The 14,926-nt window shown below is 46.5% G+C and overlaps 1 pseudogene; it reads left to right on the top strand.

Annotated features, from left to right (window-relative positions):
* Positions 1–430: 430 nt before the first annotated feature.
* On the top strand, positions 431–12,779 carry LOC136587452 (uncharacterized; annotated as a pseudogene).
* The last annotated feature ends 2,147 nt before the right edge of the window (positions 12,780–14,926 follow it).

The raw sequence follows: 14,926 nt of genomic DNA, 5'->3' as shown, positions 1-14,926 counted from the left end.
CTGTCCGTTGGGTTGGAGCAGATCCGGTTGTATCTGATGGCCTGGCTGTAGACAATGGACTTTTTGATGTGTTTAGGATGGAAACTGTCCCATCTGAGGTATGTGGGCCGATCAATCGGTTTTCGGTATAGGAATGTCTGTATTGAGTTGTTTGAAATCTTTATGGTCCCAGGTTCACACTCGTAATCTTCTTCCGAAGTCACTGCAAGAGGGTGAGTATCTGCACCACATATTCTTCCCAAACACAGCAGATCATAGCTTCTTTAAAACTTCACTGTGCTCAGAAATTCATTTGGAAAAAAACACACATATATATATAAATACAGCACTAAAAAAACACATCACAATGCCGACCTGTGTGGTTCCTAGCTGCACCACCTACTGAAAGAGGGGTGGTGAAAATATTAGTCTTCATGTGTTTCCAATAAATATGGAAAGAACACGACTCTGGCTACAGCAGGCTCCTCACATCTTCGTGGACATAGATGAATGGATTACGAAGATTTCCGCAAAAAAAGATGCAGATAATTTCCGATTATGTAGCAAACATTTCACGGAGGATTGTTACATAGAAGTTGGCAACCGAAAAAAATTGAAGCCCGATGCCGTACCTAGCATTTTCCCAACAATGTTGGAAATTGAGGCCCGAGCTAAGCAGACAGAGAAGACAGGGGAACCGTCTTGAAAACGGCGAAGAATAGAGGAGACACAGCAGCCACAAACATCACGAGCAGAAACGAGCGCAGTTCCAGAAATAAACGCCGACGTATATCTACAAGATGAAGAAGCCCTGGTTGAAATTCCTGTTTTAGTATGCTGCGACGGTTCTGCTGGAGAAGCAAAAGTCATCCTCAATATAAAAAGGAATGTAGAAGACAGAGGTACCAACACTGAAGCAAGCATTGCAGAGATGGGTACATGCAAGACCTGGCAATCAGCTAAAAATATCTCTGCACAGAAAATACAACTAGAGACAAGAAGTATTGGCATCCAATGCGATCTGATTGACGCTAGTCACCACCTTAATCCCGGTTTATTTAAAACTCCCCAGAGAACTCCAGTAAGCCCTGCAATTAAATTGAAAACATGCCATTCTTTAGTTATAAGAAATGAGAACCTAAATTCAGCCTCAACTGCACCTGCCAGACCCTCCGCCTTCACAGTAATGGAGAGACAGACAGAAAAACAAGCGGGAGCGTATGAAACAATAACTATATGTGAGACCGAGGAAAATGAAGATATCAATAATCCAGCTTCCAACATTACTTTTGCTCCACACCAGTAAAACCTAATCTAGGTACTATTGCCGTGCTAGAGAACCCCGCAGAAAGCCCAATTTCAAAAGCAGTAAATGAGGGAGATAGAATCACTATGCAACCTTCAAGTTGCACTATGGATTCTACTTGGATGAAAGCTTTTCAACCATTGTTTCCGATGATCCCAACAACTGGACGTTTCAAGTCTCGCAAGCATCGGAGAGTTCTGGAAGTGAAGAAGTAACCATTCAGTCGGATACAGATAACCCATTGACCAATCCTTTGCAAGATTTCGAAAGCCTAGCAGAAACAGATATGGATCCTGCTGCAGAAGACAAATACATTGTCTTCAAAAGCACCTTATTGGCTTTATTTTCCATGATTCCTTGCCCATACAGAAAGCAATGCTTTCTGAAACTCACCCATGTCAGAATTTTTCCAAAGGGATCTATGATAATTGTTAAATCTGTTTGCCAAAGAGGCCACACCTGCAATTTGTGGCGAAGTCAACCCCTGATCCACAATTGTCCTGCTGGGAACATTTTACTCGCTTCCAGTATACTTCTGAGTGGTTCAAATTTTTCCAAAGTACGAAATATGCTTCAAATTCTCAAACTCCTGGGAATATCCAAAACCACTTTTTTCCGGCACCAGCACAATTTGTTATTCCCAGTGATAAATAATCATTGGATTCAGCATAGGGCTAATCTCATTACCCAGATGAAATCTACACCAGTGTGTATAGTGGGCGATGGCCAATCCGATAGCCCTGGATTTTCAGCGAAGTACACCGTGTACACATTTTTGGAGGTCGAAAGCAAAAAAAAATATTGGGCTTTACGGTGGAACAAGTTGTTCTACCAGCTACATCTGTATCGCTTGAAACGACAGCTTTCAGAAAATCACTCCTGGAATTGTTCGCAGAGGGCTTAAACGTGCAAATTGTGGCAACCGATAGGCATGTCTCCATCCGTAAAGTAATGCGAGAGGAATTCCCCGAAATCATTCACGAATTCGACATCTGGCATGTGGCAAAAGCAGTAGGTAAGAAATTGCTTGGGGCCTCAAAAAGCAGTCACTGCTCAACAATAGCACCATGGATATCCAGCATTAAAAATCATTTATGGTGGTGTTCGCATACCAGTAAAGGAAATCCTGATTTACTGGTAGAGAAATGGTCATCGGTATGTAGCCATATAATCAATGTTCACGAGTGGGAAAACAATACCCAGTATCACCGCTGCAGTCACGAAATTCAGGAAACAGACACCGCTTGGTTGGCCCCTGACAGTGCGGCACATGTAAAAGTGAAATCAGTTGCTCTGAATAAGAATTTGCTGAAAGACATCCGTCACCTATCCCATTTTTGTTATACTGATGATTTGGAGATCTATTGAGCTGGAATATGGTTTTCTCCAGCAGGCTTTAGGGTATTCTGTAGCTTCCTAATTGTGTAAAAAAACAGTATGAGCACACCGACCAAATTAGACGAAAGTTATCAGTCTCATGTCCAAAATGGCTCTCTGGGCAGGAATGTCCAGACAGCCTCTTTTATTGAAAGACATAACACCTGCCCTTTATGGGCGTTTAACAGATTACATCAGTAACATATATATATTCTTATTCGCTGGGTTATATAGAATTCCCCGCCTCCCCCTCTCCCCACCTCTCTCAAGTCCGGTCTACATAGGAGCCTTTTGTCTTAACAACATGTGGTCAAAACTGAAAGTATCCCATTTGTTGGAGAAGTTTCTGTGTGGGGGATGGGAAAGGACTGGGAAAACACTCAGTATTGAATACAGGTATACATGTAGTACTAGGACTTTTAACTCTTAGAGGCTGCTTGTGCAACTTTATGTATTCAGCTAACATTATACCACACATCTTTCACCATGCCATTGTCCAGCAACTACCATGATGAGATTGTGTGGCCATCAACCTCCACAGAGTTAAAAGTCATTACAGTAGCGTAATACATTTGGTTTATACAAATCAATAGACATTTTATACTAACTAATTATCATGTCTACTACAATCCCCCCTTGAAATGTCTATTCTCTAACTTTCCCTAGTAATTCCACAATCCCCTGCGGGTGACCCTCCTTGGGGTCCCAAATCTAGGCAGGCCAATCGAGCATACCAAGGTAAGCTCTCTAAGCCAACCACGGGTTCTTCACAGCCCTTGCGACTGGACCACAGCTAGCCTGGGTCCCCCGTAGTCACCGACTCATAATTCCAAGGAGGGTGGTCTAACCCTATAACTGGAGCGCGTTGTAGGTTGGATTTAGAGTCTTCAAGGGGGTGTAGGACTTTGTGGGAGCGGCTTTTTCAACAGCAGTTTCACAGGTCTTTTTGACACAGGGGACAACACAGCAGGCTAATTGGTCAGCTAGTCCCTGTAAGGCATCTCTGGTGTAGTTTATAAATCGCTGCTGATTGTAATAAATATAATTAATCCAGTCAACGTTTTTATTTACCGTAATGATTGGGAAAATGGACTCGAATCCAGCTTTAACTTGGTCTCTAGCTTTATACTCGGCAGGTACCCCCCTTGGCTGTCCTATGGCGTCAATGTACACGTGTAAATCGAAACTACCGCCAGGAGCCTCTCTTCTCACTCTATGGTAACTATGGGGGGTAACCTCATTATCCTCAACGTTATCTGATAGGATGTGGAGGGGCATAAGGGCTTTTCCTAAGGCACACTCTCCTGTCCAATTACCTTCCAGACGGGTCCTCAACCTCATGTCTCCACAAAGCCAGTAAACGTCTCCTAAGGACTGGACCTGATTCTGCGTCCATTCCCCTCCCAGTGTACTGTAGAAGGAGCAATACCCGTTGGTGAGGTTCCCCAAAAATCTTCCCCCCCCCCTTGTCTGTTTGCATAGCAGGTATAGTTTCTGGGGTAGATTGTAATACTCTCCCCAGGGCGAGGCACTTGGGTGATTATGGGGTATTCCTTTTTCCACTTCTCACAAGCAGTGTGATTGGTGGAAATGTTCGTGAAGAGACTAAGGAAACACTTTTCAACATCTACAGGGAGATTCAGTGGGACCATCCCCAAGTGCGGTCGGGCACTACCGCACACGTAACAGTTGGACTTGTTGCTCTTGTTGGCGTTATACTTCATCCACTCTAACCAGAGATTCTGGTCAGAGTAGCCAGTCTCTACTGTCATGACGTCTTCAAAGGTAGGGTCGGCTATGGCCATCATGTTCGTCAAGGTCTTTATTTTGGGGCGCAGGGGGTTAAATATAGGCACGGGACTAGGTGAAGGCCTCCATTCGGGAGCATCTACCATATCCCTTATTTTAAACTTCCCTAAGGGATCTGTCCTCCCATACCGGTATGTCCCCAAACAATAAGTCCCCTTGTCTCCCGGGCTTGGATTTTCTATGGTTAGTGTAAGAACCATATTAAAGCCAAGCAGCATACTAAGTTCAGCCTTCCGATTCCCACTATCTTTATTATTCTTAAGGAGGGTCATACGACTAATTAGGGATTTCCCGCTCTTATCTTTCTTATTTAAGGCACTTTGCGGTTTATAGGACCAGTCTGTTCCTGTGTTCCATCCCACTGATCCCCAATAGCGACAGTCTTCTCCCCAGACGTTATCAGTGACACAAATATATTGAATTACCTGGGTGTACAAGTCATATAGCCAGCTGGACCGGGCTGAATCCGGCCCATGGTGGGGTTTTGTCTCTAGACACGAGACCACAGTACAATAGTCGAAGGAATATGTAGCCACCTGAGTGTTGGAGGAGTTATACCAAAAGGTAACAGTACCCTCATATTCCTCCGACCAAGGATTCCAGTTGCCACCCTCCTCTCTCGTGATTACTGCTCGAAACCCACCTCCCACTCTGATGAGTCCCAACCAGAATAATGTCCACAGCATGACTAGACCTGGTCTCCCAGATCTGGAACTTTCTTACAGTGGGAAGCGTGGATCCAGGTGGGTCTTCCGGCTAGTTTCACAGCTGTGGCAGTAGTCAGAAGCACCTGGTAGGGACCATCAAATCGAGGCTTGAGGGAGTGCTTCCTGAGGAACTTCTTGACATACACCCAATCCCCAGGCTTCAAGGTATGGGTCCCGGTGTCCGCCTCTGGATCTGGAATGGAAGAGAACACCTGTGCATGGACCTTGGTTAGTTCTTTGGCAAGGGAAGTCACATACTTAGTCAATACATCAGATTGCAGTTGTAACTGTTGGGGGTAGTAACAACCTAACCTTGGGGCTGACCCAAACAGGATCTCATAGGGGGATAGTGCATGATCCCCCCTGACAGTCTGTCCAGGGTAGCCCTGTTTCCTGCGTCATTTTGAGCATTTTGCTCTTTAGTGTGCCATTAAGTCTCTCTACCTTTCCACTACTCTGGGGGTGGTAAGGTGTGTGGAACAGCAGACTGCTACCAAGGGCCTGCCAAATCTCTTTGGTGACGTTGGCAGTGAACGCTGGACCTTGGTCACTTTCGATGACCTCTGGGATTCCGAACATGCAGACGAGTTCTGAGAGTAGTTTCTTAGCAGTAGTCCTTGCAGTCATATTGCTCACTGCGTATGCTTCTGGTCAGCCGGAGAAGACATCTACCACTACTAGGGCGTATTCCTATCGCCCGCTCTTTGGCATTTGGATGTGGTCAATCTGGATCCGTTGAAAGGGATACACGGGTCTGGCGAGGTGTTTTGCAGGAACCCTCTCCATATGTCCTGGGTTACATTCCGCACAAGTAATGCACGATTTACAGTCAGAACTGAGATTCCAGGGGCCACATAGTACTTCTGAATGAGGGCATTCATCAGCATTTTGGATAAGTGCGTGGGTCCATGAGCCCATTGTACCACTGCCGGGTACAGAAATCTTGGAAGACAGGGTTTCCTTGAGATTTGATACAGCCCTCTTCTGTCTTTGGTAGCCCCCTTTTCTTCCCAGATTTTCAGCTCTTCTGGCGTAACTCTCGCCTGTGCTTTTGAAAGACTTCTTACATCTGGGGTGGTAGACACTTCTGGTCCCGTCTGAGCGACCATTTCCATTGGCTGATCCTCCACCTGAGTCTCACTTCCTTCGTCTGGACCTGCTGCTGCTTCTTTAGCTGCCTTGTCAGCTAGATAGTTCCCTCTAGCTTCTGGTGACTTTAACTTTCCGTGAGCCTTGACCTTCAGCACAGCCACTTGGGTAGGTAGAAGCAGCGCATCCATCAGTTCTCCGATAGCCTCATGATGTTTCACTGGAGTACCAGCTGTCGTCAGGAATCCCCTGGTTTTCCATATTAGTCCAAAGTCGTGAGCCACTCCAAGAGCATACCTGGAGTCCGTGTAGATATTTGCAGTCTTCCCTTTGGCCAATTTACAGGCTGAAATCAGGGCTTGCAGTTCTGCTTCTTGTGCAGACATAGTTGGAGGCAGTCTCTGAGCTTGGAGGTGGTGTCTTCCGTAGTGATTGCATACCCCGTGTGAAACCTTCCCTTGCTGTCCGCGTACCTGGAACCGTCAATAAAAATTGTAAGTTCGGGATTCTGCAGTGGGGCATCTAGGACAGTAGGTAGGTGTGAGGTTTGTTGTTTCATGAGCTCAAAGCAATCATGTTCGGGCACCCCCGGATCATTTGCTTCTTTTTCCTCTTCTGACTCTACACCCCCCTCAGGAATTGGGAGGAGAGTGGAGGGGTTGAGTATATGGCATCGGCATAGAGTCACATTATCCGGCAGGAGGAGCGAACATTGCAGTCTGAGGTGTCTTGCTGCCGAAAGATCTTTTGGTTGCGTTTGATTGAGGATGGCCGTAATGTCATGAGGAGCTTGGACAATCAAAGGGTGTCCCAAAACAAGGTCAAAAGTTTTGTCCAACAGGACCTGAGCAGCAAAAACGGCCCTTAGGCAGGAGGGCCCTCCACGGGCTACTGTGTCTAGCTGTGCAGAGTAGTAGCCAACTGGCCTCATTCTGGGGCCGTGAGATTGGGCAAGGACACCCGTCGCATGTCCCTGCCGTTCGCTGACAAAAAGGTGGAAGTCCTTGTTATAGTCCGGGAGGCCCAATGCAGGGGCTGTGGAGATGGCTGTCTTCAAAAGATAGAAACTTTCAAGCGCCTCGGGTTCTAGAAGAAATGGATCCGTCTTTAAAGCATCATACAGAGGTTGCATCAGTAGAGAGGCTTCTGGGATCCATGATCTGCAGTAGGAGATGAGGCCAAGGAAAGCCTGTAACGCCCGCGTGGAGTTTGGCACTTGTATCCTCTGGACTGCCAGTATCTGTTCGTGGGTGAGGTGCCTGGCCCCCTGCGTGATGCAGTGACCAAGGAAAACCACCGAAGTGGAACACCACTGGAGCTTGGATAGAGATGCTTTGCAACCTTGGTCGGCCAGGAAGTAAAGCAGGCTTTCCGACGCCGCCTCAGCTGTGTGGAGGTCATCAGCGCACAGCAAGAGGTCATCAACATATTGTAGGAGAACCACCGTAGTGTTTTCAGATTGCCATGGTGCGAGGATAGACGTAATGGCTTTCGCGAACTGACTTGGAGAATTCTGCGCCCCCTGAGGCATCACGGTCCATGTATATTGCCGGCCATCATGGGTGAAGGCGAAGAGAAATTGGCAGGACGGGTCCAACGGGATGCTGAAGAAGGCATTTGCAAGATCCACGACTTTGAAGTATGTGGCGGTGGGCGGTACCCCCGTCAACAGGGTAGGTGGATTAGGCACAAGGGGTGTGTCCAAAATGGTGGCCTCGTTCACTGCTCGGAGGTCCTGCACCATACGGTATTTCACCGGCATCCCCTTGGGTGTCTTCTTCTTTACTGGAAACAACGGGGTGTTGCAGGGAGATTCACAGGGTATGAGTGCCCCATTTTCCAAGAGTGTCTTCACTTGCCCTGCGATAGCCTGTGAGACAGCAATCTTAAGTGGATACTGCGGCCGACATGGGAGGCTGGCTCCAGGTTTCAGTTTAACTACCACAGGCGGCACTCGGAGTTTACCGATGTCTTCCGGGCCTTTGGACCACAGTTTATCTGGAATTCGCTGGAGGACATCGGCCGGCACTGTATTAGGGTTTTCCGTGCTGACTGCAAGGAGTAAAGGTTCTGATGCCAGAATCATCGTATCTTCTTCCGATAAAGGCGATGACACCTTTATTCCTCCATCCTCGGTATAGGTGATGGTGGCTTGCAACTTGGATAGCAGGTCTGCTCCCAGCAGGTTCAGCGGAGATGTCTTGTGGATCACAAACCGTGCTAACACATTAGGGAGAGAGCCAATCTGTAGGGGTTTTGAAAGGCGGTGAGAGGTAGGACGTCCTTCTATGCCCACGGTCAAGATTTCGACATTGTCCAGCAGGGTCTTGAAAGGAAAATCCGCTTCCTTAATCACACTTCTGGCTGCACCTGTGTCCAGGAGGAAGGTAGTGGGACAGCCTGCAACGGAGAGGTAACCTGGGCTTGTGGACCCGGCAGATCAATGTTGGTATCCCGCTGAGACATGGCCATAATGGACGCAGGCTTGCCACTGTTCTATTGTAGAAGGTCAGTGGCTGGAGGAGGCGGGGGCGGAAGTTGCTCTCTGGTACTTTGGCCAGAACGTCGCCTTCTTGGGGCGCGGCAGTCACGGCGGAGATGTCCAGGGCGACCACAATTGTAGCATGTACGCAGGTCTGGTTGTCCAGGCTGTGGCACCCGAAACCTCTGCAGGGATGGGTCCTCTGCCAGCATTGCCAGTGAGTGTCCTTTTCCTTCTAGGCCCTTTGCTACCAGTAACAGCGTATCCATGGACAACGTCTTGTATTCCGGACGAGATGTGATGAGACCTTTCCGTATGGGTTCACGAAGTCCCGACACAAAGGCAGATGAAAGCATTTGGGCATGCGCTTTGGTTTGCGTGGAGAAGCCTAGGTCATTAAACAACTGAATGAGGCGAGTGTGGTACTTCTCCACAGATTCCCCCTTTTCCTGGGTGACGTCTTGGATGGTGGTCGCTTGATCTGCAAGACGATCCTGGGCCCACACCTTGATCTGTTCACAGAACTGAATACCGGATTCATATGTAATGTCGCTCTCCACCTTCAGTAGGTCCAGGTGCTTTTCAATCACTGGCCAGTAGGTGTCTCCTGCTTTAACTTCAGTAAGGGCCTGGAGGTCCTTCCAGGTAGCACTAAAATTCTTCTGAATTTGCACCAGTCTCCGGTAAAAAGGCATCGGCTGTCTCTTCGGGTCAGGGAGACTGGTATTAAGGGTGGACGCCTGAGTAGGAGTAAAAGAAACGTACAACACAGGAGCATCAGCTGGAGGCCGGACTCCTGCGGACTTGGGAGGCTGTTGGCTGTGGGCTAAACGTGCGGGCCCTGGCATCCGGGCCCATTGGTCACCACTTGCGTTAATGAAGTGTTTAAGGCGGTCCTGCGCATTTCGGATATCTCTCTGTACTCCTTGGAACTCCCCCAGGAGGCTTCGGGTTGCATTAGCACTAGAGGGGGATAGATCTGCCCATGGATGGAGTCTGTAGCCAGGGGCAAGGCTCGGGGAACCATCTTCCCCTAACATCATGAGGGGAAGGCTGCCAGAATTGAACTGGTTAGCTAGTTCAACAGTGCCTTCTAGGGATAGAGGCACAGCACTGGATGGCACATGAAAAGAGCCATCTGCATGCAACACTGGATACAGGGACATCAGAGAATTAGGATTCCCGGGTGTAGCAAGATGGCCGCCGGAGGAGGAAGGGGCGAGGCCTGGGGCGGCAGCACTTTCAGGTGAGGCAAGATGGCCGCCGGAGGAAGGGGCGGGGCCAGGTGAGGCAAGATGGCCACCGGAGGAAGGGGCGGGGCCAGGTGAGGCAAGATGGCCGCCAGAGGAAGGGGCGGGGACGGGTGAGGCAAGATGGCCACCGGAGGAAGGGGCGGGGCCAGGTGAGGCAAGATGGCTGCCTGAGGAAGGGGCGGGGCCAGGGGCGGCAGCACTTCCAGGTGAGGCAAGATGGCCACTGGAGGAGGAAGGGGCGGGGCCAGGTCCTGCCCCAGATGGGGAGGGACCGGAAGTGATGTTACCGACACTAGAAGTGGGCACAAAGGAGGAAGTAATATCACGGTAGGGGCGGGACGCCCCACAATTACTGCAGACCTCACGCCATGTGGGATTTTGAACATTACAAACAAGGCAAGTCCAGCAGGGATGGCCGACATCATAGGGAGGGGGTGTAGTGGACACAAAGGCATTACACTGTTCATGATACAAGTAATACACATCCCCTCCTCCTTCACCTCCTCCTCCACCCAATTCTGCTCGTGTATCCCTTTTGCTACTCTATACCACGCCTCAGCAGACTGCAGCACCCCCCTGTCTGCCAGAGCCCCCTTTTTGTCCCTCAAAACTTTCCTCCATTGTTCTGGCTGTAATCTACCACCCCTAATCTTCTCCCATCCTGCAACTTTCCTGATCCTCTCCCATTGTTCAGCAAACTCTGCTCCCTCCCTTTCAGCAACCAAATCACAAGCTCTATGGCCCTTGTCCTTGCTCACTTTGTTCCCCATTCTCTAAACAACCTGCGTCTATGCCTAACCTTCTCAATCTGCTCAACTCTATTCTACCTACCAAGTCTATCCTATCCGAAGTTTCTGGACACAGTAGTGTTCCTCTTGTAAAATCTGCTTTCTTCAAATTCTTCCAATATAACCCCTCTTTCCCACTCAGATCACAATGCACATTAATTCTATAATACCGAACAGACGGTACAGACGGGATTACTGGAGAATACCCACAACGGCTAAAGGTATATGGCTCACCTACCTTTGCAACAGCCCACCCTCCACTAGTAATCCCCAACAGCACTCCCTGCACACAGTTTGGACAGGACATTTAGCTATACACAGAGACTGACGATTATATTCAGTGACCAAAGACAATATCCGGAGACGTCAGCCGTCACAAAGCACGGCTATAATTCCCACGTATCCCTCCCTTTGTACAAGAGCATATACCGTGCTCAATCATACAAATGGATACGCGTATTTTAAATTTACCTGCCCGCTCTCCAAGTGTATTAGAGCAAACATGCCCTATTACCTAGGGGAGCGCAGCCCTCGGGCGTTGCGCCCTCAAAGCGTATAGGAACACAGAATATGTCCGGCTATACACTCGAGTCCGCCCCTCTACACACAAAAGGTTAATCCTCACAGAATTTGTCTCTTGGTCTTAGATACACAGTCTTTAACCATCTCAGACACAACAGCCACAGCATACAGAATATGCCTAGACAGGTAACATGGTGGTAATCGGGTGGGCAGAACTAGAGTTATTACCTGCCTTTCAGTGAAGGTCTAGTCTGGATCAAATACAAGCAGATTAGCAGTTAGAAATCAGCTTGACACAGGTAGATAAAGCAATCATACCGTGTTCTGTAGATTTTTGGGCCCCTGAGTTCCGCGTGCTATCTGCCAGTCTCTATACGTTCTAGGCTCTGACTTCACAGATCCACCCGCTCACCCAGGAACGCCAATGAGCTGGAATATGGTTTTCTCCAGCAGGCTTTAGGGTATTCTGTAGCTTCCTAATTGTGTAAAAAACCAGTATGCGCACACTGACCAAATTAGACGTAAGTTATCAGTCTCATGTCCAAAATGCCTCTCTGGGCAGGAACGTGCAGACAGCCTCTTTTATTGAAAGACATAACACCTGCCCTTTATGGGCGTTTAACAGATTACATCAGTAACATATATATATTCTTATTCGCTGGGTTATATAGAATTCCCCGCCTCCCCCTCTCCCCACCTCTCTCAAGTCCGGTCTACATAGGAGCCTTTTGTCTTAACAACATGTGGTCAAAACTGAAAGTATCTCTTTGTTGGAGAAGTTTCTGTGTGGGGGATGGGAAAGGACTGGGAAAACACTCAGTATTGAATACAGGTATACATGTAGTACTAGGACTTTTAACTCTTAGAGGCTGCTTGTGCAACTTTATGTATTCAGCTAACATTATACCACACATTTTTCACCATGCCATTGTCCAGCAACTACTATGATGAGATTGTGTGGCCATCAATCTCCACAGAGTTAAAAGTCATTACAGTAGCGTAATACATTTGGTTTATACAAATCAATAGACATTTTATACTAACTAATTATCATGTCTACTACACTATCATGCCAGTGTGTTGAAATACAGACCCAAACGGATTCATTTTTTTAATGACGGAACGATGGCTAGAACGCAACTTGCAGTCATAGACCACAATTATAACGTTGGAAGAATGCAGTCTGTCCGAATACCAGCGGGATCAGAAGACGGGAGCGAAGCCCAGAAGCATTACCGAGTTGAATACTCAAAAGCAAGAAAGGAATGGATTTTGAAAAATCTTTATGAGCCTAAATCCATAGAATTTGCAATTGACATCACTCGAAAGATCATGCAGTTCGCAAAAGGTGAGATGGCTATCTCCTGGCAATCAAAGGCCAACGAATTGCCACGAAATATTGCACCGGTATTAAAACCCAGTGAACAGGAATTGATTGAAAAATTCAAAAGCCGATTTCCAACATAGATAAAAAAAAATTTTATTTTTGTTGCTCCGACCGAAAGTAACAATAAATTTGAGAAAAAAATAGAGTAATTTATAATTTGTTGCCATGTTTGTCTCTCTTTTTTTGCATGTGTGTCTGTCTCTTGTACATAGGGGGTCTCTGTATTTTTTTCCGGTCCGTCTGTCTCTTCCCTGTGCGTCTCTCTCTTCTTTACATTAGCTTTTGTATTTTTTACATGTGCGTTGCTGTCTTATTTCCATGTGGGTATTTTTTTTTTTTAATTGTGCTTGCTTGTCCTTTATTTCCATGCGCTCCAGCCCCTTAGTAACTTGCATTTACATGCCTTTTTCCTCTCTGCCATCATCTGCAGTACATGCCTTTTTTGGAATGAATATAAAAATGTTAACATCTGAAATGTTGCCCGGCTCATCAAGAGATTCTCCGTTCATTGTCACTGTTTTTTTCAATATATTTTCATTTTTCCTACTTTTGTTTTTTAATTTCTAAAAATTTTTTTGGTGTCCTTTTCGGTTCAATTTTAGTTAGGGCCTTTTTAATTTTTTAGATAGGACTCACAAGCTAATGAGGATCCTTGTCGTGGATTGCGAGCTTACGGTAAAATGACTAAATTAATGACACATCTATATAAATTTTAACCTTTAAATTATTCAATTTGTCTTTCAAAAAACTTGTTAATTTGGCCATTTTACTAACCAATACCTCATTAAATTTTTGGTTTTGAATAGAAATTAGAGTGATAGCATTACATATACAGGTTGCAAAAGCACATGACAAAAGAGAATAGCAACACACAGAAAGCTGAATACACAATTTATATTCAACCACCTTGTATTTATGCTTGCTGTCAGTGTTGCATCACAATGTCACCAGGACTCATGTTAGCTGCCGAGCCCGTCCCCCAATAAAGAAAAGGCTGCCACAACCGTCAGATTGAAACGTTGCACGCCTTTTTTAGAAATAGTAATGCAACTTATTTTGGTTTATGTATATGTATATACATATATATATATATATATATATGTACTTAAAAATATATGTGTACATATTTATATATGTGTACATATATATGTGTGTACATATATGTGTATGTACATATATATATGTGTATATATATGTGTACATATATATGTGTGTACACATATATATATATATGTGTAATTATATATGTGTGTGTATATATATATATATGTGTGTGTGTGTATATATGTGTATATGTATATATATATATATATATAGGTATATACATATATGTATATACATGTATATACATATATGTATATATATGTACATGTATATACATATATATACATATATGTATATATATATGTATATATATGTTATATATAAAACAACATATACATATTAGTGTGTTACAACATGAGTATGGCCGCCTGCAGACAAGCGGGTCGGATCCGGCGGCGAGAATTCTCGCCGCGGGACCCGACCCGAGCGCCTGCAGGGACGAGCGCGTACTCACCCGCGCCCGGCGGCCCCGGCTCTTTCATGTGCTGGCTGCCGGGCAGCCGGCGCATGCGCAGACCGGAGCCGGCGGCCGGGTAAGTGACGTATCTGTGCGAGGCTCTGCGAGCCCAGCACAAAAATAGGACATGCCGCGGTTTGTTTGCCGCACGACATTTCGCGCGGCCAAACCGCGGCCGTCTGCATAGGAGTGCGTATTGTAATGCACTCCTATGCAGGCTTTGAGCAGCGGAAATCCCGCTATGGCCTATATGTGTGAGTATATACCTTAGAGTACCTATATATATTTGTATTTATACCAAGATGTTTATCTGCATATACACATTCACACGTGTTTATTAGAGATGAGCGAGCACCAAAATGCTCGGGTGCTCGTTACTCGGGACGAACTTTTCGCGATGCTCGAGGGTTCGTTTCGAGTAACGAACCCCATTGAAGTCAATGGGCGACCCGAGCATTTTTGTATTTCGCCGATGCTCGCTAAGGTTTCCTTGTGTGAAAATCTGGGCAATTCAAGAAAGTGATGGGAACGACACAGCAACGGATAGGGCAGGCGAGGGGCTACATGTTGGGCTGCATCTCAAGTTCACAGGTCCCACTATTAAGCCACAATAGCGGCAAGAGTGGGCCCCCCCCCTCCCAAAAACTTTTACTTCTGAAAAGCCCT

The sequence above is a fragment of the Eleutherodactylus coqui genome, chromosome 13, assembly GCF_035609145.1.
Source record: "Eleutherodactylus coqui strain aEleCoq1 chromosome 13, aEleCoq1.hap1, whole genome shotgun sequence".
NCBI classification, from domain to species: domain Eukaryota; kingdom Metazoa; phylum Chordata; class Amphibia; order Anura; family Eleutherodactylidae; genus Eleutherodactylus; species Eleutherodactylus coqui.
This window is presented reverse-complemented; position numbering and strand designations above follow the sequence as displayed.